At 36.9% G+C, this 23,626-nt stretch overlaps 1 protein-coding gene across 9 annotated transcripts in view; it reads right to left on the bottom strand.

Moving 5' to 3' along the window:
- The window catches only part of PEAK1 (pseudopodium enriched atypical kinase 1), a 306,121-nt gene that overhangs the window by 252,891 nt on the left and 29,604 nt on the right, over positions 1 to 23,626 (bottom strand). For all 9 annotated transcript variants that reach the window (XM_082617339.1, XM_082617336.1, XM_082617334.1 and 6 more), the window contains exon 2: positions 989 to 1,050. The gene's annotated coding sequence lies outside the window, so the exon portion shown is untranslated. The remainder of the gene's footprint in view (positions 1 to 988; positions 1,051 to 23,626) is intronic.

The following is a 23,626-nucleotide window of genomic DNA, read 5'->3' as shown; positions in this document are numbered from 1 at the left end:
TACTGAAGGATTCTGAGTCATGGACTAACATGATGACATTTATCTTTTAGAAAAAGCACCCTCGTAAGTGTGACAAGAATGGCTTAGAGAGCAGCTGGACTCAAGGTGGAAAGACCAGATGATGGACTTATAATGTTACATTTAAAAAATTAAAAGATGAAGAAGATTTGAGCCAAGACATGTAAGAAAAGGGAAAGAGCTATGATACTACCTTTAGAGTGGAATGCTATCTATAGAAAACAAACACTAACATACTAAAGGATATATCCTTATTTTATAAGCCCCCCCGCAAACAGAGGGAACTAGAGAAAATAATCAACTCCAAGAGAACAGTGGTAGAAAACTCTTAATAACTGAACTATTAAAATAGTTACCAGTTGTTGTAATCTATGACTTAACTAATTGAAGGTTTGCCTTCAAGAATATCAGATTATTATGCTAATATCTTTCTCAAGTGCATGTCAGGGAACAGCAGTGTGAACTCCAAACTTTGAGTATAAAAAACAAAGGAAAAATTCACTCAAAACTATTTTAATTGCTAGAACCAGCTTCATTTGTTTCAATCAAATGTCCTACAAAGTAAAAGTAAGCATGCTATATATGTAGCTTTATAATAAATAGTATTTGCCTCCTATTAAAACTCTCAGAGGGAAAGACATTAAATTTTTAATGCCTTAAATTTTTCAGAAACAATTATTTCTCATTATAAAATATATCTTAAGGGGCTTCCCTGGTGGTGCAGTGGTTGAGAGTCCGCCTGCCGATGCAGGGGACACGGGTTCGTGCCCCGGTCCAGGAGTATCCCGCATGCCGCGGAGCGGCTGGGCCCGTGAGCCATGGCCACTGGGCCTGCGTGTCCGGAGCCTGTGCTCCTCAGTGGGAGAGGCCACAACAGTGAGAGGCCCGTGTAACAAAACAAAACAACAACAACAACAACAAAGTAGATATATATATATTAAAAGGCAAATGCATTTATAAAATATCTCACCTTAGGTTTTCAGACAAATCCACAGAAATCTCTACAGCATAACTTCCAGTTTAGGCAGATACCTACGTTGAAAAAAAGGAAAAAGACATGGTCAATATGACTAAATTTGAGTAGGGAACTTCATTTTTTCAAGAGGAGAACCCTAACTTGATCGTTTACCCCCTAAAATTTTGTGCTCAAGTTGTTCTTTAGAAGCTTGTAAAATGTCAAGGATCTGGGCTTCCCTGGTGGCGCAGTGGTTGAGAGTCCGCCTGCCGATGCAGGGGACACGGGTTCGTGCCCCCGTCCGGGAAGATCCCACATGCCGCGGAGCGGCTGGGCCCGTGAGCTGTGGCTGCTGAGCCTGCGCGTCCGGACCCTGTGCTCCGCAACGGGAGAGGCCACAACAGTGAGAGGCCCGCGTACCGCAAAAAAAAAAAAAAAAAAATGTCAAGGATCTTAATTCTGCTAGACTTTCTATTGTCTATAATTATTTAAACATTTTGACAAATCTTGAAATACAAAACTTATCAAAACATATACTATATTAACAAGGGTGAGGGGATCAATTCAAGAAAAATAATTTTTGTTCACCTGCTCAAGTTTTCAAAACAGAAGGCATTTTCTAAAAGTCTGCACTCCCCATAATACCACCACCATGACCTCCTATCCTCACAAAAATGACAGAATTCAAAAATCTGGAAATATAAAAGTAAACCAACAGCAAGTGTTTATAAAACAAGTAAAAGGGAAGATTAAATAAAACAAATGGCTAATAAGTTATGAAAATTTCACCTACATTGGCAAAGGAAATCAAATTGAGATATCATCTTTCATCAATAAAATTTGAGTTGTTTTTTAAATAAGATGTTAGTTATTAGTGCTGTTCCAGTCCTCCTCCTTCCTAGACTCACAGTAGAACTGCACTTCACTGCCCTGTTTCAACTTAGTTCTGGCTACATGACTTGCTTTAGCCACTAAAATGTACATAGACATGATATGAGATATTATTAGGCATAAGCTTTAGGAACCAGTACACAACTGGAAGACCTACCCACTGCTGCAGTGATTATGGAAGGAAGTAACCAGATGGAGCTCTGATCAGGGTGGTTCACTAAATGACTCCAAAGAGAGAGAGAAGACCCCCTGTTGATATGTGTTAGACATGTAGCAGGAGCAAAAAATAAACATTGTTGTATTAAACCACTGAGATTTGGGGGATTGTTACTATACCATAATCTACAGCTATACTGATAGCTACAAATTATAATGTAATATAATAACATAATTATAGTAATATAATGATACAATATAATGGGCATCTTTGCACATACCACTATTGTGGTAGTGTAAATAGGTAAAGTCTTTCTGGAAAGCAATTTTGCAATACACAAGGGCTTTAAAAAGTTCAAACCCTTTGACCTAGTAACTTCTCTCTCAGAACTCTGTCCTAAATAATAAAAAATCCGAAGGTTTATATCATAGCACATTTATGACTGTAAAGAACTGGAAATTAACTAAAAGTTCATGTCCCAATTCAACATTCATGACACCATCAAGAAGCTTATAATTCTAAAGAAAACACAGTTCAGGTACATACAAAAAAAGTAAAAAATAAAGATCCCAAAAGGTGCAACAAACAAAATGTTATAGAAATTCCAAAGAGTAAAATGTCAAGGGAAATGTTTAGGTAAGGTTTTGGGAAAACCTTTGATAAGAAAAGGGGGCATTCCAGGAAGTGGAAATGGAATGAACAAAGGTACAAAAGGGGCAATTTGTTACAGCAAGGATTCTCACCATCTTTTTGTTTCCCTAGATCTGGCTCTAGCCAAGTGATAGCATACAGAATGTCTTTAATTTCTAAAGTAACTGGGCTACCCACAATATGAAATAAGTAAAAAGAAAAACACAGATGTAATATGCTGGTTAAGGTAATCAGTATTCAAAAAGTAGACAGTTTACACCTTCTTAAGTTTTCCGATAGCCTTTGTGAACAACATCAAAAATACAGCATACCTGCAAAACCATATGTAAATTCTGTGCATTTAAGGCTGACTGTTATTTTCATAACATTAAGTATACCAAAAGAGCTGAAAGTTTTCATGTTTTTATTATTTTAGCTTCCTTTCTAGGGAGTAATTTTATTCTATGGATAGCAAACTTTGCTATTCAGCTCACTCCATACCTATGGCCTAGTAGATGCTATCTAAATACTTGTTGAATTAATATTGGGATTTAATATACATTTCACAGAAAATACTCCTCATTTCTAATTATTCAGAGTAATGGGAAGTAGAAAGAAAATAAGTAACATTAATTGAAAATGCTGTAAAAAATGAAGCCATAAAAGAGCTTAAACCATTATTTCAAAACACTCCTTGAAGCAAATAATCTGTTTACCAGTAACTCAAGCCTTTATTGTAGCCTTTGTTGTTACGCTACACACATACACCATCAAGACAGTCATTTTTATTAAATATAGCTTGAGAGAAAAAAAAATCACATAATTTGATACCCAGAAAAATGCCAGTAGTTCACCTTTGTATTCCACATAATTCCTAGCACATAGTGGGTGCTTTCAAATCATTCATTGAGTTGAACAGTCACAGAGAAAATGTTTATTCTGCTGTCCATATGACTTCATTATATTTCAAAGGTGTGAGTCATCAACTCTGACAATAAAAGCAGAACTTACACCCCTACAAATCCTTGACATATCTCAAGAGCTCTCAGAAATGAGAAGAGATATCCATAGACATGTTCCCTAAGTTACACAAGTGTAAGAAGATACAGCATTTTCACTGTTGTAGATTTGCTATATTTAGATAGTTCTGAATTGAATTATTCAAGCATATACAAATTCAACATTGAAGGGGTCCACATACTTGCTCCTGACAGTCTGGAAACAAAAGCTGCTATTCAGATAAAAGATGATAGGCAACAGGAATCTGACAGGCCAGTAATTTACTTCCTTTTCCACACGTTTGAATTTGTAGGCCTCCACAGTTATTAAGCAAAATTAGTTTCATGATGTCAGCCAGAAAGTCTCAAGGGCAACAGTTTTATGTCATTAAAAAAAAAACTACCATCCTCAATCTGTTTGAATTTGTGTTTGCTCATTAGAAGCCTCTCAGTGAATCAGCAGAGAAGTTTTTTCATTGCACTCTTGCTCTAGCAATCTTTAGTATAGCCCTGAACTGTAACAAATTCCTATTCTCCCTTCTTTCCCTACACCTAAAATAATTAGATATAGTTAAAGAAACTAAGTATCAAACAGTCTAGCAGTTCTTTACCAAAAAATGGAGCAATTTCAAAGATACAAACGTGGTCTTAATATATATTTATTCAGCTTAAAAAATCAAAGGTCAGAGAAAGACATCTTCATCTTGCATCTCTCCTATTTGTTCATGTCTGAATCCACCACGCTCTTTCACACTCCTTTGCCTTTGCAAATGCTATTTTCCCCTCAGCTTGGTTAGAGCCTCCTCCTCAAATCTGACTATGGCAAATTTCTAGTCACCATAGAAGTCTTTACTAGTTTTCCCCCAAAAGGCTCATGCAAACCCCTATGTACTGTCTACACACTTTCATTAAGTACTTCTCAAACTGGGTAGTAACTCTGACTCTACAGTCAGAGAACTGAACACCTCTTGGCAGAGCTAATACTCAGCTGGTACACACCAGTACAGCCTTAAGGGTTGTGCTGAAATACTTCTGTAATATGGTCTGGCAAACAGTCACTGCCCCAAACTTCACCAGCTCTAAGGTACCTGCTGATGGCCCAGTCTTCCCACCATCACCACCACCACCACGCCAACTCAACAACAAAAGCAGCAAAGCCTGATGCAGTATAAAGAATGCAGGGGTCCTTCAAGACCCTGAATCCAGTGCTATGGCCATCTTGATAGGCTGGTGTCTGTGTTGTAGTGACTGACAAATACTCTGAATATCATTCCTGCCTCTTTGCACCCAAAGCCTAGCATATGGTAGACCTTTAATGAACTGTTTTTTATCAAAATAATGAATGAATTAATACCAGCTCTACTCAATGACCCAAGGCCAATGGGTATGCTGTCAAAATTATGCAGACAGTGATCAGACTGGCAAGAAAAATCCAGGTCCTTAAGTACAAGACAGGAAAAGTGGTCAAGTCTGCCTATTTTCTATGCTTGTCTTCAGCCTCTGATAAAATAAATGCTTAATTTGACAATGTGGGCAAAAATCTTCAGTGTGATACTTTATAGAGCATATGATTCAAGGTTTGTTATTTTTTTTACATTATTAAGCAAAGTTTAAAAACAAAGTTCTCAGAAAAACCATACTCTCTATAAAAATGCCACAGTGATCACTGAACTCTAATCAGTGTCTTGAACATGAAGACAGGTATCACTAAGAAGAACAAAAGTAATTAATTCAAATGGAGAGGAAAAGGCAAGAATAAGAAGAGTCAGTTAATTATGAATCACATGTCTAATTACAGATTTTGCCAGGGGTTTCAGATACTTCTAATTAGTTTCACTTGGTATATTAATTATAAACAGAACACCATGAGAGAATTTTCTAATCACAGGAATTTACTGAGTACATAAAATCAGATTTTAAGTTATCATCTTTCTAATTTAATAATTAAATATTCAATAATGCATGATAGGACTTCCCTTGTGGCACAGTGGTTAAGAATCCACCTGCCAATGCAGGGGACACGGGTTCGAGCCCTGGTCTGGGAAGATCTCACATGCCGTGGATCAACTAAGCCCGTGTGTCACAACTACTGAGCCTGTGCTCTGGAGCTTGCAAGCCAAAACTACTGAGCCCGCGTGCCACAACTACTGAAGCCTGCGTGCCTAGAGCCCATGCTCCGCATCAAGACAAACCACCACAGTGAGAAGGCTGAGCACCACAACGAAGAGTAGCCCCCGCTCAACACAACTAGAGAAAGCCCGTGCACAGCAACAAAGACCCAATACAGCCAAAAATAAATTAATTAATTAATTAAAAAAAAAAAAACATGATAATTTTTGAAAGTCATCAGTAAAATACACAGCACATTAAAGTCAAGCTACTCAGAACACTACTAAGGTAGTGACAGATCTTTAAAAAATCCATAAGGTAGAAGATGTATAGCTGAAAGAAGGATGAATATGGAGCTTTAATAAGAATTTTGAACTTATAAGTGGTGATATACCTATCATTTTAGGCCACTTACTTTCTGGTAGGAAAATCATCTTTCAGTCATCCTATAGGGAGTTTCAGAGAGTTATAAAATTTAAGTATTATAAAAATCATGATGCAAGGAAGAATAATAGCAACATTTTCTATAAGAGAAGCTTAATTATCTAATTTCACATTGTCCCATTAATTATCAATCTTTAGTAAAACAAGGCTGCTCAACATACATAGCTGCTAATGAAAAATTCTAGAAGATAACAAAATCTCAAACAAAAAGCATCATGTAATATTTAGAACAAATCGAGGAAAACCAGCCTGAATTTTTTTTTGGTAGTTATTAAAATTAGAAACAAGAGAAGAGAAAACAATACTATAATGATTTTAACGTTAATAAATGCTTTTAAAGTCTCACTAATCCTAATTTGAAACAACCATGGAAATTATCTTGGCTATTAGCACAACCATATGAATTTAAACAGCAACTGTATACAATGAATAGGTTAAGTAATAGTAACAGTAGCTACCACTATTGAGTAACTATATACTATACCAGATAGAATGCAAGGTGCTTTACATAGTTCAAATATCAAAGAGATAAGAGAAAATCAATTATTAAGTAGCAATTGTTTGTCCCTCAAAGACAGGCATTCCCCTACTATTACAAACAGCAAATGGATAGGTGTGTTGCTGGAAACCCTGGAACACCATGTTCACCAACCTAAGACTATCTACCTCCAATCACACAACCTTCTATGAGGGACTTATGCCTTAGGTAACTTTAGATTGAAGGATGTTTGCCAAAGGAAAAAAAGTTTTATTTAGACAATACAAATTAATGATACGATTTGTTTTATTAGGTCAGACTCAATTCCCCAGCACATCCCAAGCTTTCCTCTCCCCATTCACAGAGAATATTACAGAGATTCTAAGGAACTCAAAAAGACCAATAAATAAATAAATAAATAAATAAACAAATAAATAATTTTTAAATGGTAGTATGGATTTTTAAATTAAGGGAATAACATAATGAAAATTGTGTTTTAAGAAGATGAGGGAAAGGGGGGGATAAACTGGGAGATTGGGAATGACATATACACACTACTACATATAAAATAGATAACTAATAAGGACCTACTGTATAGCACAAGGAACTCTACTCAATACTCTGTAATGGCCTATATGGGGAAAGAATTTAAAAAAGAGTGGATATATGTAGATATATAACTTTGCTGTATACCTGAAACTAACACAACATTGTAAATCAACTATACTCTAACAACAATTTTTTAAAAAAGAAGATTAATAACATGACAAAACAATCTGGGACTGCAGCTGGGAGATAATGGAAGCAAGTAGACCAACTCAACATGAGATGATAACTGGTCCATACGGAATAAGACAATGGCTGATGGAATAGTAAGGAAGAGCTGAACCTGACATTACCAACAAATTTCACCTTTCTATTACAAGTTCAGTTCATCCTGGGAATAAGGTAGATGCAAATTATTATTTTCTTAATTTGTCTGATAGAAGAAAGGGAACTTTAAGAGTTCACTTGTGAGGTCTTAAGGTCTTCATTTTCTACCCAGGTTACAGAGCGCCTGAAATTCAACCACCAGGAAATCATCCTTCTCAATTACAACATCCTACTGTCCTGGCATTTTCTGCCAAAATACCCTAGAAGCAATAATTTCAGAAGTACTCATTTAACCATTATTGATGGAAATTAGCTTGCTTGCCTGCCTTCTCCATGAGCACCCACCTCCATCCCCACCCCCATCTTCATAAACAGGACCAGGGCAGAAACAAGGGTCCAAGAACCTAATTTTATCTGACCTGGATGTGAGACTAAAAGAGACTAGAGGCTCTGCCAAAATTAGTAATGAAATCAGAATCAGAGCCAAGAGTTTTAAACTCCTAATCTCAGAGCTTTAAGATAACTTATATTTTCTCTGCCATTGGATATAATAAAAATTTTTTAAAACTTCCTAATGTAATAATAACAAAAAACAAATAACAGAGCTTTCAAACCAGACTCCATCCTCCTTTGTTGTTGTTGTTTTAACACATTAGTGGGGCAAGAGCGGTAATAAACACAGCTAATAAATCAAAGAGGATGTGAATCTAAGCTTCCTTCAGGGACTCCCTGCCACAGTCAAGGCAAAGTTCTGACGCTATAGCCTGGTAAATAAGGTCCTTAGTATTTAAAACCCAACAATCCTTTTCAACCTCATCCTTCCCCACACCACTTTCCACTTCCTCATTTATCACCATATCTACTGAATGAATACAGATGCCCAGTGTTCAACGTCTTCTCATACCGAGGCATGCCTTAGTTCATTCCACTTTTCTTCATAGAACACTTTCTTCCCCTGCTGGCATGGCTACGTTGAGCTCCTGCTCTCTCTTAGAAATAATTTCTTGACCGGCCTCCTGTTGGACCCTGAAACACATTCCTCCCCTAACCACACCAAGTCTGAAATAGGCTCCCTCCTTTATGCACATCTCTACCAAACTCCTCAGAGGGTATTTCAATTCCCAAACTAGTGAATTAGTTTCGTACATTATTGGTACTAAAATAATCATTAGTTCCCAGTGCTGTATTCTTTCTACATAACAGTATTCAATCTACTCCATCACGATGTACATCTGAGGTTTCTACCCCTTCTTTTTGTATTTTGGTTTGCTGTCTAAGAATCCTCAGTATATTTCCTATTAACTCGACAGGTTTAAGCACATTTAGAATGTGGTTATTAGTTTCTTAGAAGAGAATCCAACTGAAATTAAATACAAATGGAAGTTTTTCCATTATAAGGCTTGATGGGTCAATCTGACCAAAAAAGGAACTTTATGAATATTCATAATCTTGCTAAAAAAAAAGAACTTCACTTAAAATGTTCTCTGTATCTACTTGGAAAATGTATTCATACAACAGCTTCTGAATGATCAAAAAGGTGAAATATCAAACCAGTTTATGTCATTATTTTAAATAGAGAATGGTATCCACACTGCAATAGGAAATATATGCCTTCAGAAAAAACATCAGAGTTAAAACTTGCAACACCCAATTCCATGTTCCCTTGATCTTTTTAGGTAGGATAATTGCTAAAGGATACATCAAAATCTGACAACCACACCCCTCAGAACCCTGTTCAAAACTTTCCTACTAGGGTACCAAAATGTCCATTGCAGCTCTATTTACAGTAGCCAGGACATGGAAGCAACCTAAGTGTCCATCGACAGAGGAATGGATAAAGAAGATGTGGCACAGGGCTTCCCTGGTGGCGTAGTGGTTGAGAGTCCGCCTGCCGATGCAGGGGACAGGGGTTCGTGCCCCGGTCCGGGAAGATCCCACATGCCGCGGAGCGGCTGGGCCCGTGAGCCGTGGCCGCTGAACCTGCGCGTCCGGAGCCTGTGCCCCGCAACGGGAGAGGCCACAACAATGGGAGGCCCGCATACCACCAAAAAAAAAAAAAAAAGAAGATGTGGCACATATATACAATGGAATATTACTCAGCCATAAAAAGGAATGAAATTGAGTTATTTGTAGTGAGGTGGATGGACCCAGAATCTGTCATACAGAGTGAAGTAAGTCAGAAAGAAAGTCATAAAGAGAAAAACAAATACCGTATGCTAACACATATATATGGAATCTAAAAAAAAAAAAAAGGTCATGAAGAACCTAGGGGTAAGACGAGAATAAAGACGCAGACGTAGAGAGAATGGACTTGAGGATATGGGGAGGGGGAAGGGTAAGCTGCGACAAAGTGAGAGAGTGGCATGGACATATATACACTACCAAATGTAAAATAGATAGCTAGCGGGAAGCAGCCGCATAGCACAGGGAGATCAGCTCCGTGCTTTGTGACCACCTAGAGGGGTGGGATAGGGAGGGTGGGAGGGAGGGAGATGCAAGAGGGAAGAGATAATGGGGACATATGTATATGTATAACTGATTCACTTTGTTATAAAGCAGAAACTAACACACCATTGTAAAGCAATTATACTCCAATAAAGATGTTTAAAAAAAAAAGAAAAACTTTCCTACTAGGGATTCAGACTAGGGCTGCATGACACCCTAATGCTAATAGTGTAAAACAAACAAATAGCAGCTTCAAACAAAACACTATCCAAAACTACACCCAGCTATAGCCTGAAATTGGTGACTGAACCCCAAGTCTGTTGCAACCCCATATTCAAAACAGTTTCTGTAATAATACTACGTTGAGAGCTTTTACCAAATCAATGGTTCTAATAAAAGCACAAAATGTAATCTAAGATAAAATACTCATATGGGTGTTACTTTGCTTTTCAGAATGACTTTGGTTAATCTATTTAACCTATTCTGTCTACACATTAAGGTCTAAAATGTAGTAGTTGTAAAGTTACTATTTTAAAATGTTTTCTAAGCCATTTGGTACACTTTAAGTCCATTACTCTTGTTCTAAAACAGAATTACTACTCACTGAAGGGAACATACTTAGAATTAAACTTTTTAAAATACAGATCACAAATAAGAATATTAGTCAACTTGAATCAGAAGGTTAAAATCTAACAAAATGATTTATTACCATACCTCAAAAATAAAGATATGTTACTGAACTCATTCTAATTGTAATAAGATGGAATTTCCTTTATTTACTTGAGGGGGATATAGAATGTAGAAAATAAACTAGGTACTCTAAAGATCAGACTGAAAGAAAATATAACCTAACTAGATTTGAAATTTATTACCAAACACCCCCACACACACACAAAAAAAACAAGCTCACAAAGTATTATATTTTTGCCCTCTCCTTCACTCTTCCCTGCTGCCAGTTGCCTGTTTCAGATGTTCTCGTGCAGAGGAAATAGCAACAATGCCATTTTCCTTCCAAATGCAATCAGGTTTTGGCAAACTTAAGTCAGTATGTCAGTTAAAAATAGAAACTCAACTCAAAATGTGTTTGGCAAATATCTACTTAAGTATTGAGTAGTTCTCCTCTCTTGAATGGTATTGAATTTTCCATTTATCATTTTTAAATGTACAAATAAAACTAAAAACCTGCACATGTAGCTGAACAAGTAATAGCTTCCAAATTAATAATACATTATGCAAGACTCTTTTATAAGCATTCACTGAGAGCAAAATTATGCCATTTTGGAAAGAGAATTCCTGTGAGATTGGTCCTTAGTAGCCATGATATTTCAAAACACTGCTTTTGTTTTTATATAAACACTATTGTGACTCCTTTATAAGTTGGCAGGCAACTTTGCCAGAAGCTTAAACAACTGTTTTCATCAAATAAGTGTCTTCACTGGACCCTCCACCAGATCCATTCAAGAGTATTAAAATAGGTCTACATAAATAAAGTTTTATTGAAACATAGTCACACCCATATGGTTATGTTTTGCTATAGCTACTTGTGCTCTACAAAGGCAGTTGAGTAGAGACAACGTGAGTTGTGACAGAGATCATATGGCCCACAAAACCTAAAATGTTTACTCTCTAGCCCTTTACAGAAAAAAATTACCTATACCAGAACTTTTTCAGAATAAACTGGATAAAATTATCTCACCATTATCTCCACTGTTCACCTGTCTATGAAATGAAAGTGATAGAGTACTTACAGAACTTCTTAAATGCAATTCACTCTTTAATATTTAGACTACTAGGAACCCATGTATAAGATACTGTTCTGAAATAGTGAACAAAGCAGAGTTGACTCAGCAACTCAGATGAAGCTAAAATCTTCTCAGACTCAAAATGCAAAATGTCTACACCCAGCACCATCCTAATTACTATTACTCAGCATTAAGTACGGTATTGTCATAGGAGGTTCAGAAATGACAGAAGCCTATTTGTGTGCCATTATTTCTGTTAAAGGATTCTGAAGGGACAAAAAACAAAAATGGCTATAGGTAGTTAAAACAAATGCAGTTTAAAGTTTTGTAAATACAGAATAATCAGTGTTAAATTTTCAGTGAGACTGTTTCACTGTAAAGCCGTTTTTAAGTTTTCAAATGAAAAATCCAAGATCTAAAGCCCAGATTAAAATGTCAGATATCTAGATATTCAAAAAATATCTGGTGAATAAAGCGAGAGTTATATGGATGTTCAGGTTATTACCTTCACTGAAATTATTTTTGTATGTTACAATTTTCACTCTCCTCAGTTAAGGATAGACCTAGCAAAGGAGTCTTTTCTAATCCAGCCCAGATACTCCCCAAGACCATTGTCAAACAAAGCCTATATGGGACTGGGTGCTGATACTGCCTCAGTCTGCAGAGGAGATGGACAAAAAAAACACAACAGCACATTGTACAAAAACAATTCACAGAAAACCCTGAGGCCTGAAAGACACATCATTTTTTCCTGGTGATAGAAGAGGCATTCAGATGCTATCTGGGTCTTTGTTCTCACCAACTGCCTCCTTAAGTCAAAGCCCAGCGAGTAATTAACAGCATTTAGAATTTCCAAAAGACTGGGCTTAGAGCAGTATATGTAACTAAGGAAGGAGCCTGGGTTTTGGAATGAGTCAGAAAGACCTACTCGTTTCATGACTCTAGCACCTATTTCCTATGTGATGCAAGAAGTTATTTAACCTCTCTGAGCCTCCGTCTCTTTATGAGGATAATGACGGTACTACTTTCATAGGATTATGATGATGATTAAAGGAGATATCGTAGGAGCGCCTGAACCCTGGAATGTAAAAATAATTTACAGTAGCACCTAAGTATATATAGAACCATAGGCCAGGCAGATATTCATTCCTCAGCAAACCTATTAGGTAGGTACTGTCATTAAAACTTGCTCAGTCACAAAATGAACAAGCGGCAGAGCCAGATGTGGGTCAGGAAGTACAGCTTCAGTGTCCATGCTCTTAACTATACCTCATTATACATACTGCAGTTATTATTAGAATGAGCATCCCAGATATTCGTAAGAATGGCTCTATGTAAAACAAAGTGTTTGAAGCCCTTCTACGTCAACATTTGAATTATAATAGATTTCTAGTTTGGGAATAATCCTGCTCTTGCTAAAATGCTGTTGGTAGCACAAAGCTAATACCATGGTCAAAGTTCAGTATCTGTTTAGGTCATGTAACTTCAAACAGAGAAAAAAATTTCCAAAACTCCAGAACATTTAGGCTGGCTTTGAGAGACCAAAAGAGAAAAGGCTATGGAACAAACACCTCCTCTCCAAGAAAACACTTCAAAAGCGACTTGAGTGGCACCACAAAAATCAGAGACTCAGAGCTGGAAGGGTCCTCAGTTTAATTCTTATACTACAGAGTGGAAATCGAAGCCAAGTGTGGCTTCCCTCATGTCCTACAGCTAGTCATCCATCATGTCAGACAACTTTGCCACTACACCACTCTGTCTAGATTCCTACTGAACTGCAAACTCAGTGCCTCATTAATGTAATACCTCAACTGAAATGTCATGTATAGTTTGTTGCACAACATAAATACACTGGAAATCAGTGGTGGGGAAGGAGTCTTTTACCAAAAATCTTTAAAGAATCTATCTGAACAAGACATAGTCAACTTGTTGACTCTGAATAAACTGCAGACATATAAATTAGTACACATTCCTAATGCCCTTCTGACTGTTGCTGTGTTCTCAACATAGACCAAGCCTCCAACAAAAATTATCTCCTCCTTTTTAGTATTCCCAACAAGAAAATTGCCAGTAAGGCCCAATTATATTCCTGGTAATCTTTTCTACAAAAACACTGCCCCCTTAAATTAATAAATTATAAAACTCATTCTTCTTGAAAACAAAAATACATCAACACTTTTAAAATAAAATGATCATATACTTTACCATCCTCTCAGATAACCCAGGTGTAAACATCATTAGCTTGCTCCAAAAATAATTTTGTAAGGTAGAAATTCCCTCATAGTAAGCTGCACATATTTGTCTCCAAACATATCTTACCTTTGGTTTAAGGCAAAACAGATGAATTTGTTGTTCAAATTCAAAACTATCACATAAGGAAAGTGATTTTATTACTGTTAACAGCTGATGTTTTCAACTCCTCTTATGCCACCCCTGACTAACGCCAATGCCTATGGTCTCTTCCTTTAGCAGAACTGAAACTTACAGTTCCGATAGGGAGCTAACTCTCCAGTGACATACTCTAGCCGCAAAACTAAGGTGAAATAACTAAAGCAAAAAAAGAAAGGCACTATCCAGAAAGATGTCTTTCAAAAATTACTTTGAGAGCCTTATGGGAATTCTTGAAAAACAAGAAACAACTATTTTTTTCTCTATAGAGAAAAAAGGAAAAAATTCAACTAGCAGTGATGAACAGAAAGGGACAAACAATACATTCCAAAGGAAGAACTACGAGACTTGGCAAGATACCAAGATGAGGAGCTGATGAATCAAAAGTGACCTCAGTATTTTGGTGCCTGGACAGCCATATAGATGAGAACCTCCCTGACAAACTCAGAAGCCAGAAAAGAGCTTGTTGATGGGGAAGGGAGGTCAGGCCATTTATCCCCTGTAAGTGAATGTTAGCAAGTGGGTATATTTAGTACATCTTAAGTATATGCAGCTGGATATAGGTAAGTTGAAGATGCATAATTTGAACGTCTTGCTGGGGTTTAAACACATGAAAATGTTAAATAAGGAAGGTGGGCCTCTTAGGTAAAAGCTAAAGCCTCAGAGTGACAGATATGATGTGCTTAATTACAGGTAATGAAATTCACTTCTGAACCTTTAGTATATTACAAATACCTCCTCACAGTTGCAGTAGTTATTCAGCGTTTACCTCCTTGCCCCCTGCTTAAAACGAACTCCAAATAAAAAACAGAAGGCCTCACAATGGAATCTCATTTCTAGAAAGATATAATTTAACACTATGGCAACAAACTCCAGAATGCTTAACTGAACTTTCTCTCCCTGAATCAAAGAATGTTTGTAATTAGCCTTCTCTGAACTATATCTACATTAAACCCCCACTTAGCCCATCTATCTTTATCTTGATACACCTTATCTAGATCACTTTTCTATTAAATATACATAACATTTCTATTTCTACATTTTCCTTTCCACTGATAATATTATTTTCACCCTCTGCTCTAGATATATTTTTAACTTTTAATTCTGAATCTCCAAGTTAAAATGCGACAACTATCAAAAAAAAAAAATCCTCTATCATACAGGACAACTGCCTTCTAAGAATTGTTTCAATTCCAGAAGTGCTTCAATGGTATTTTCAGCTTCCTGTCTTTTATAGTTGATCCACAATATCAGCTTAACCTTCTTCACACTTTCTTTCCACCTATTTACTTTCTTTTACCTATTCTCTTTATATAGTCATACCATTTATAAGTTTCTCTAGGAAAAATTTTGACCCTAATTTTTGGGATCCAACTTCCTAATTTTGGAGGAAAAAAAAAATCTGTGGAATGAATCAACTCTGTCTCGCTCAACAGCTGTGCAACCTTAGACAAATTGTTTAACCTTTCTGAGCCTCCATTTTCTCATTTGTAAATGGGAGATGATACTACCCAGCATGCAGGGATGTTTTTCAAATTAAAGGAAAAGAGATGTAACAAATCTAGGATGATAAGTGGTAAACAGTATGTAATAAACTGGTGGTTATACATTAAAAAGTTGTGTGTTATTATCAAAGTAATTATCTCATAGGCCATTACAGAACTTTCCTACCAAAAGCACTGCATGTACTTCCTAATTCTGGCCTCACTTCAAGGACAAAATACAAATTACATTACTGCAATTTTAATGGAGAAGCCATCAAAGGGAGTGTGTAATGGAAATCTGGGCTACAACATTTGGGTAGAAAGAAGCTGGAATAGAGGACCAGGAAAGCCGACTCTCAGGGTTTACTTTGTTCCACAATTCCTATATGTACACCCTTGAAGGCAGTAAAATCTTGACTGCAAAAGAAAGGTTACAGTACATGTCAAGCAGAGAGTAGCTACATTTCATTTAGTTTCCCAATTCCAAGCAGAAATGAGGATTTGTGCGAGTTTGCCTTTCACTGCTGATTTAAAACATGGAAAAACAATGACCACAGTGATGATGTTGACAGATATATTAACTCTGCAACTAATATTTGAGACTTGCTACATGCCAGTATGCACACTATGGTAAGTGTTTTGTATTCATCATTAACTCTCACAACAATCCTATGATGTGGATACTTTTATCCTGTTTAACAAACAAAAGAAACAAAAAGACGCTGAAGCTTAGCAGAGCTGGGATTCAAACCCAGGTAACAGTGAAAATTTAATAACACAAGTTATGTGCTGACAGTAAGATACCTAATATTTCAGCAGTCAGAGCTATTTGGGTATCTGTGTGGGAAGTAGAGCATCGTATTCACTCAACTGTATAAGCAAAAGCAGGAGAGAGGTAGAAAAAGAAAGGGTTACATCCCATAGTAGCAATTCTGGAACTTTCAAATATTAAAAATCATGACACTGTCAAATTGAGCATGGCCTGCTATGGGGGTAATTAGAGCCCCCCAGATCAAAGGTTCTCTACTGTTTTCCACCTTACACATGCTGATGGATGAGGGCATTAAGAAGCTGATGCTATGTGCCATCATATGCTCAAAACACCTCCACGGGCCTCCACACGCCTCCACACACCTCCTGTGTGAGATGCTCAGAACATCAGCTGCACCTCTTTGCCTTCTCACTCTTTTCAGGAAAGCACATTAGAGTGAAAATGAGTTAAAATAGGTATGAATTTTCTCTGCATCAAATAACTAAATATTAATATTTATTGAACAGTGGTACTATATGCCAGGCATGTCCTAAGCCCTTTGCCTATATTAATCCTCAAATGACATTATATATTGGGTACTATTTTATTCCCATTTTACAGATGAGGTAACGGATGCAAAACAAGTAACTTGCTGAAGATCACACATAAGAGAAAGGACAGTGCCAAGATTCCAACAAGGAGGTCTGGTTGCAGATCCTCAGCTCTTAAACACAAAAAATAAACTGCATCTCAGCTTTGCTGGGACATAACCTAGTGGACAGGTACCCTGGTAAATTCCAGAAACTCTCTGCACCATGCCACAACTGAAAAGATAAGAACTTCTGCCTCTGTGGATACACCCAAAAGGCTGGCCCCTAAAATCTTGCACAAGGATTTTAGTTTAATGTCACAAGGACCGCAGATCCCAAACCCAAGGGCCAGAAGAAGACTTCATTTAGAACCTCTCCTCTTATCCCTGGGTAAACCGAGCAACAGGAATTTCCTTAGTAGCCCAGCAAATGATACTGGTTATGAGACAGTCCAGCCCCATCATGCTATTGCTAGACTATAAGGAATCAACAAAGCTTCACGTAAACAATAGGAACACAACCCCTTGCTCTGAAAAGATCTATGCATTAAAGATTCATTCAGTCTTCTGGGTAGGGTTGTTCACATACTGTCCAGGCACTATGTTAAGTGCTGGAATATAGAGGTCCTACACTCATGGAGCTTCTATTCTAGTGTCACAGAAATATGGGTCTATATGGATTGGACCTTATATTTGGAGTCCCTATAAAGGTCGACTCCAAATACAAGAGGAAAGGGTGCTGGCACCATCCCAAATTCAGGGTGGAAAAAAGATGAGAGGAAACGGGGCTCTATTACTCTGAATGGCATGAATGCTGGAATCTTTTCAACTACAACTTGGAACACCAGGCCAAACTACTGCACTGCTGCCAAAGCTGCTGCCAACTTGAAATGAAAAGCAATATAGTTGGATGGCACTGTTTCTACCTCAGGCTGAGATTAACAGCGCCCACCTGCAAGCACCTGAAGGGAGAAAGGGAAAGGACAAAGACATAGAAGCTTGGATTGTTTTTCTCTTTTTAGAACCTCCTCCCAAAATAGGGAAAAGAAATCACTAGCAGAGGATCCTAAATTCTGCCGTATCTTGACAATGTTAATATCAGTGTTCAAACTAATACAAGGAAAAAGGATAACAAACAACATCAAAGAAATGATAATGGGAGACAAGTTCTTTATCCAATAGCAGGTAGAAGCTGAGGCCAGACATGGCTTATAGTCTTTGCTCTGACAGAGCAGTTCATACACAAGAAATTGAAAGAGGGATGAGAGAACACCACACACATACTAAAAACTGGTTATTCACCTGTAGGTTCTCCTTAAGTAATAATGCCAGAATGTAAAACATGATGAAGTGTTAGAGATACTTTAAACTCCAGGCCTACAGACTGTCTCAATCTCAGAATGGCCAAACTGACACCAAATCACAAAATTCTGGTTCAGCATATATTCCTACAATTGCACTTTGTATTCCCCTCTGGGCACTGAGATGCAGGAAGGCCAAGAAGGTACTTCATTCATTTTTTTGAAACCCAGCATCTACCATCAGCCCTGTTACAAGGCAGGCACTCAAAAAGTGCTTCTTTCTAAGCTGAACTAAAAACAGCAATCATCCTCAATAGGGAAATAATTAAAATAGCAACCACTGGTGGGAGACACACCAAAAACTACTCATAGTGATTGTTCATTTTGAATGGTTTGGCCAAAGTTTACCTAAGTAAATGTAACTTAGGTAATAACTTAGATATGCTAATCCACCTGAAAAAAAGAGAAACAGTACTTACAAAAGAAAGTAAAGGATAGCAGGAGAGCAAAATAACTCAAATTTCTGATAATTTATCAAACAGCTTAGGTGCTCAGCATGATAGATGTGTTAATACCAATGCAATTCAAGGCCAATCTGCAGCCTTAACTGCTGGGTTATTTTCAACTCATGGCTCAAAGACTGACATGCTTCATATATATGGCATTTATGCACTCATTCACTCATTCATACATCTTCCTGTCTCTGTCACACTAGGCACAATGGGAGGTGCAGGGGATCTAACATTGAACAGGAAAATACAGGGCTCCTACCTTCATGGATGGGCTTTCTTTCTGGTCACATTCACCAAAGAAGATCTATACAGCTTAAATATAAGCTGCTTTTATCCATTCTGTCTCACTGCAGAAAAACCGTAATCATTTTTGTCCTCCCCAACTCCAAGTGGAAACTCAGTGATGCAAGTGCAACTCAGTTTCAATTGCATTAAATCATATACCTAGATACCTAGGACAGTATGACACAATCCAGGCTTTTTAAAAAGAAGTTGAAGTAATCCAACTATGGATTAACCAATTTTTGCTTCCTCCCACAGTTCTGATAAAAAAACTTAATGTGTTCTGCCTACTTAAAGAACAAAATTAAAGAAACCAAATGGTTTTCACCATTTCCAGATTAAAAGCTCTAAGCTTGCGCACAATGGGTCTATTTCAAGAGAATCGCTTTTAATTTTTCAAAAGATGTAATAAACTTAAACTATAATAACTATGCTAAGGAATACTATGTAGCAGTTAAAGAATGACTCAGAACTATATGTAGTGACATGAAAAGATATTCTATATTGGCATAGAGGATAAAATGCAGAATAATGTATGCAACATGTTAAAAATATAGAGACAAAATAAAACTGCACACACACATACACACGCACACAGAAGAAAAGATCTGGAAGGATATCAAGCTGACTGCAGTGATTACCCCTGGGAGGCAAATAAAGAAAGGGAGAGATATGCAGGAGGAATTTGGCTCCTTTGTCTATATATTGCAGTATCATTTGATTTCTTCTGAGATATTATTCATCTGTTACTTGTTTAATTTAAAAAAATTTTTAAACTGTCTCTAAAACCAGATACACATCCAAAATTAGTTATTTGGTCCTTAACATTCCTACAGAAAGGAACAATCTTGTTTGAATAGTCAGAATAAATGACACAGCATTTTTTAATATAGTTTTTATTTTCTGTTGGAATATAGTTGATTTACAATGTTGTATTAGTTTCAAGTATACAGCAAAGTGATTTAGTTATACATATACATATATCTATTCTTTTCCCATATAGGTTATTATAGCATATTGAGTAGAGTTTACTGTGCTATACACTAGGTCCTTGTTGATTATATAATAGTGCATGTATATTAATCCTAACCTCCTAATTTATCCCTCCCCCTACCTTTCCTCTTTGGTAACCGTAAGTTTGTTTTCTAAGTCTGTGAGTCTGTTTCTGTTTTGTAAATAAGTTCATTTGTATCACTTTTTAGATTTCACATATAAGTGATATCATATATTTGTCTTTCTCTGCCTGACATACTTCATTTAGTATGATAATCTCTAGGTCCATCCATGTTGCTGCAAATGGCATTATTTCATTCTTTTTTATGGCTGAGTAATATTCCATTATATCTTCTTTATCCATTCATCTGTCGATGGACATTTAAGTTGCTTCCATATCTTGGCTATTGTAAATAGTGCTGCAATGAACATTGGGGTGCATGTATCTTTTCGAAGTATGGTTTTCTACAGATATATGCCCAGGAGTGGGATTGCTGGATCATATGGTAGCTCTATCTTCAGTTTTTTAAGGAACCACTATACTGTTCTCCATAGTGGCTGTACCAATTTACATTCCTACCAACAGCATAAGAGGGTTCCCTTTTCTCCTCACCTTCTCTAGCATTTGTTTATAGACTTTTTTTTGGGGGGGGCCACACTGTGCGGCATGCAGGATCTTAGTTCCCCAACCAGGGATCGAACCCACACCCCCTGCAGTGGAAGCACAGAAACTTAACCACTGGACTGCCAGGGAAGTCCCTGTAGACTTTTTAATCATGGCCATTCTGACTGGTGTGAGGTGATGTCTCATTGTAGTTTTGATTTGCATTTCTCTAGTAATTAGCAATTCTGAGCATCCTTTCATGTGCTTCTTGGTCAACTGTATGTCTTCTTTGGAGAAATGTGACATAGCATTTAGACCCAACAAAACACATTATACAATAAATGGCAGGAACTTGGAAAAATTAAACTCTAAAGGGAGTAGGTCAGAGAAAGAAATCCTATACTACTTTCAAAATACATACTCTAAGCTACTGGAACTAGGTTAGATACTATAAAAACTGCTTTCAGATATACCTTGTGACTCATTTATTATAAATGTGCTTTACAGATTAACAGTTCACAATATCCTAAACTGCAAACTACTATCTCCAAAATAATCATCTTATAAAAATGAGCACCTCTTTTTTCTTCCCTAGAGAAAAGTTTTGCTATATATACATACCATTTCTTTTCCTCTTAACAGTTCAATTTGCTGGCAATTCAAGCAGTGGTTCAACTATAGCACTCAACCTTAAGAATATATTGTCTTCTTATTCTCTCAATATCTTCCCAGAAATGATATCTAAGGACCAGCAATTGAAATATCAATCAGCAATTGACAGTCAATCTGCTCTAGTCATAACTGTTAAGGGTATGAAAAGTACTCATGTGACTAAAATCATGTTCCTTTTCTTCTGCTTCTTTAAAAACTCAACACAAAAGTTGTAGCTCATGGCTCAACTACACTCCCAAATCAGCTAGGAATATATATATTTTTTATTTTTCACAGATTATTATTCATTTGAACTCATCAGTCAGACACTAACATCAAAGAACCAAAACTTAATGCAGAGCATATTGTCAAATGCATGAGCTACAATTTGGTATATATTAAATGTTCCAGTTTACTGTTCTTGGGAGCTTTTGCTGATTTGGATTCAAATTTTTAAGGGCCTAATAAAAGATTATTCAGAACTAGATTACAATCAGCAGTTATGAAGTTAACTTCTTGTTTTAACCAATTATTATTAGTATTTTCTAAGCGAAGAATGAGCAGATGCAAGATACATAAGAAATGAAATTAAATAGAAAGGACAAGATTTCAATCCTCTTGCCCTTATGCCTGAGCACAGTACCAAACAGTAAAATTCAGAATGGAATAGAAATAAGCAGAGAATTTTTCATAACAGAATTGCCTAAAAAATGCATATCTAGCCAGCAGGGGGAAAGATCAACAAGGGAAGAAAAGGAGCTAGTTCCCTTTTCCCTGCCTTGAACTAAGGCAAATCATTTCATTTCATCAACAGATCACTCATTTTTCATTTGGCCAACTGGTCTACACTGTCACTGCATATATGTTTTAGTAATATGCACTGTATTTCTTCTCATCAAAAATTTTAATATTTACTGTCATGTGGAGAAAAAGAAAAAAATATCAAGCGTGATTTGTTATCTTTCTGTTACCAAATACCCAAAGATACTCAAAATTTTGGGGTGAAGGTGGAAGTGGGGGAATATAATGAAAACAGAAACTATTCCAACTACTCCCACAGAGTATCATTTAGTTAATGGTGTCCTAGTACATTGCCAACATTCAGCTGCTCCCTAAAGTTCCTCACTTACTCCCAGGAAACAACAAGGCATATGTCACAGTGCACATGCTATCTCACATGGAGGTTGCTTCCTTCATTCACAATAGATAAAAGAAATATACCCTGAAAATGAGAAACATCCCTAAAAATGGGAAATATCCCTAAAAATGGGGAAATGTACCCTAAAAATGGGAAATATCCAAATTTTCAATTGCTACAGATGGCTCAGTAAGCGTGCAGTTACAGAAACTCATAACTGTTGCTAGAAAAAGCTAATGTTTTCCTGAAGTCACTTTGAAATGCTGTTCTGGGTGAACATTACTTGCTCTTTCATTATGATTTTGTTTTAGTTCCACACTAAGCATTTATGAAGTGCTGCATCCCTTGTAGAGGAAAAAGATGGAGTTTCTCCCATCATTATAGAAATAAGAAAGCCATTTTTTTTAATTATTTTTTTTATTTTGTTGGCTGCATTGGGTCTTCATTGCTGCGCACGGGCTTTCTCTAGTTGCAGCAAGCAGGGGCTACTCTTCACAGTGCGTGGGCTTCTCATTGCAGTGGCTTCTCTTGTTGCGGAGCATGGGCTCTAGGCGTGTGGGCTTCAGTAGTTGCGGCACGCAGGCCCTAGAGCATGCGGGCTTCAGTAGTTGACATGCATGGGCTCAGTAGTTATGGCTCGTGGGCTCTAGAGCGCAGGCTCAGTAGTTGTGGCCCATGGGCTTAGTTGCTCCACGGCATGTGGGATTTTCCCAGACCAGGGCTCAAACCTGTGTCTCCTGCACTGGCAGGTGGATTCTTAACCACTGTGCCACCAGGGAAGTCCCAAGAAAGCCATTCTTATTGGAGGCATTTTCTAGTTACTAGACCATAGTCGAGTAATTTAAATATTGCTCCCTTGCCTCCACAATTTTGGCATTCAATGAGCTTGCATTTGTGACTCAATTAGTCTTATTTTTAAGCTGATAAAAGATTGGGCACAGTAAAAACAGTCATGTCTACCTCACAATAACAACAAAATTTCTAATTGTATACTCTTAACAGATGTAAAGATATTTAAGTGCTAAACATCTTTTAAAATAAAATAATTAGAATGTATTTTAGAAATATATATAATGTTTAAAACAAAATTTGATAAATAAAATATTAATAGTATGGAAAAATACAACCACAATGGGCAATCTTATTCATTGATTATATAGGCAAATATTAATTATTACACTTCTCATATTCCA

This window comes from Mesoplodon mirus, assembly GCF_964341445.2.
Source record: "Mesoplodon mirus genome assembly, chromosome: 4".
NCBI classification, from domain to species: Eukaryota; Metazoa; Chordata; class Mammalia; order Artiodactyla; family Ziphiidae; genus Mesoplodon; species Mesoplodon mirus.
The sequence above is the reverse complement of the archived record's forward strand: the minus strand, read 5'-3'. Positions and strand labels throughout refer to the sequence as shown.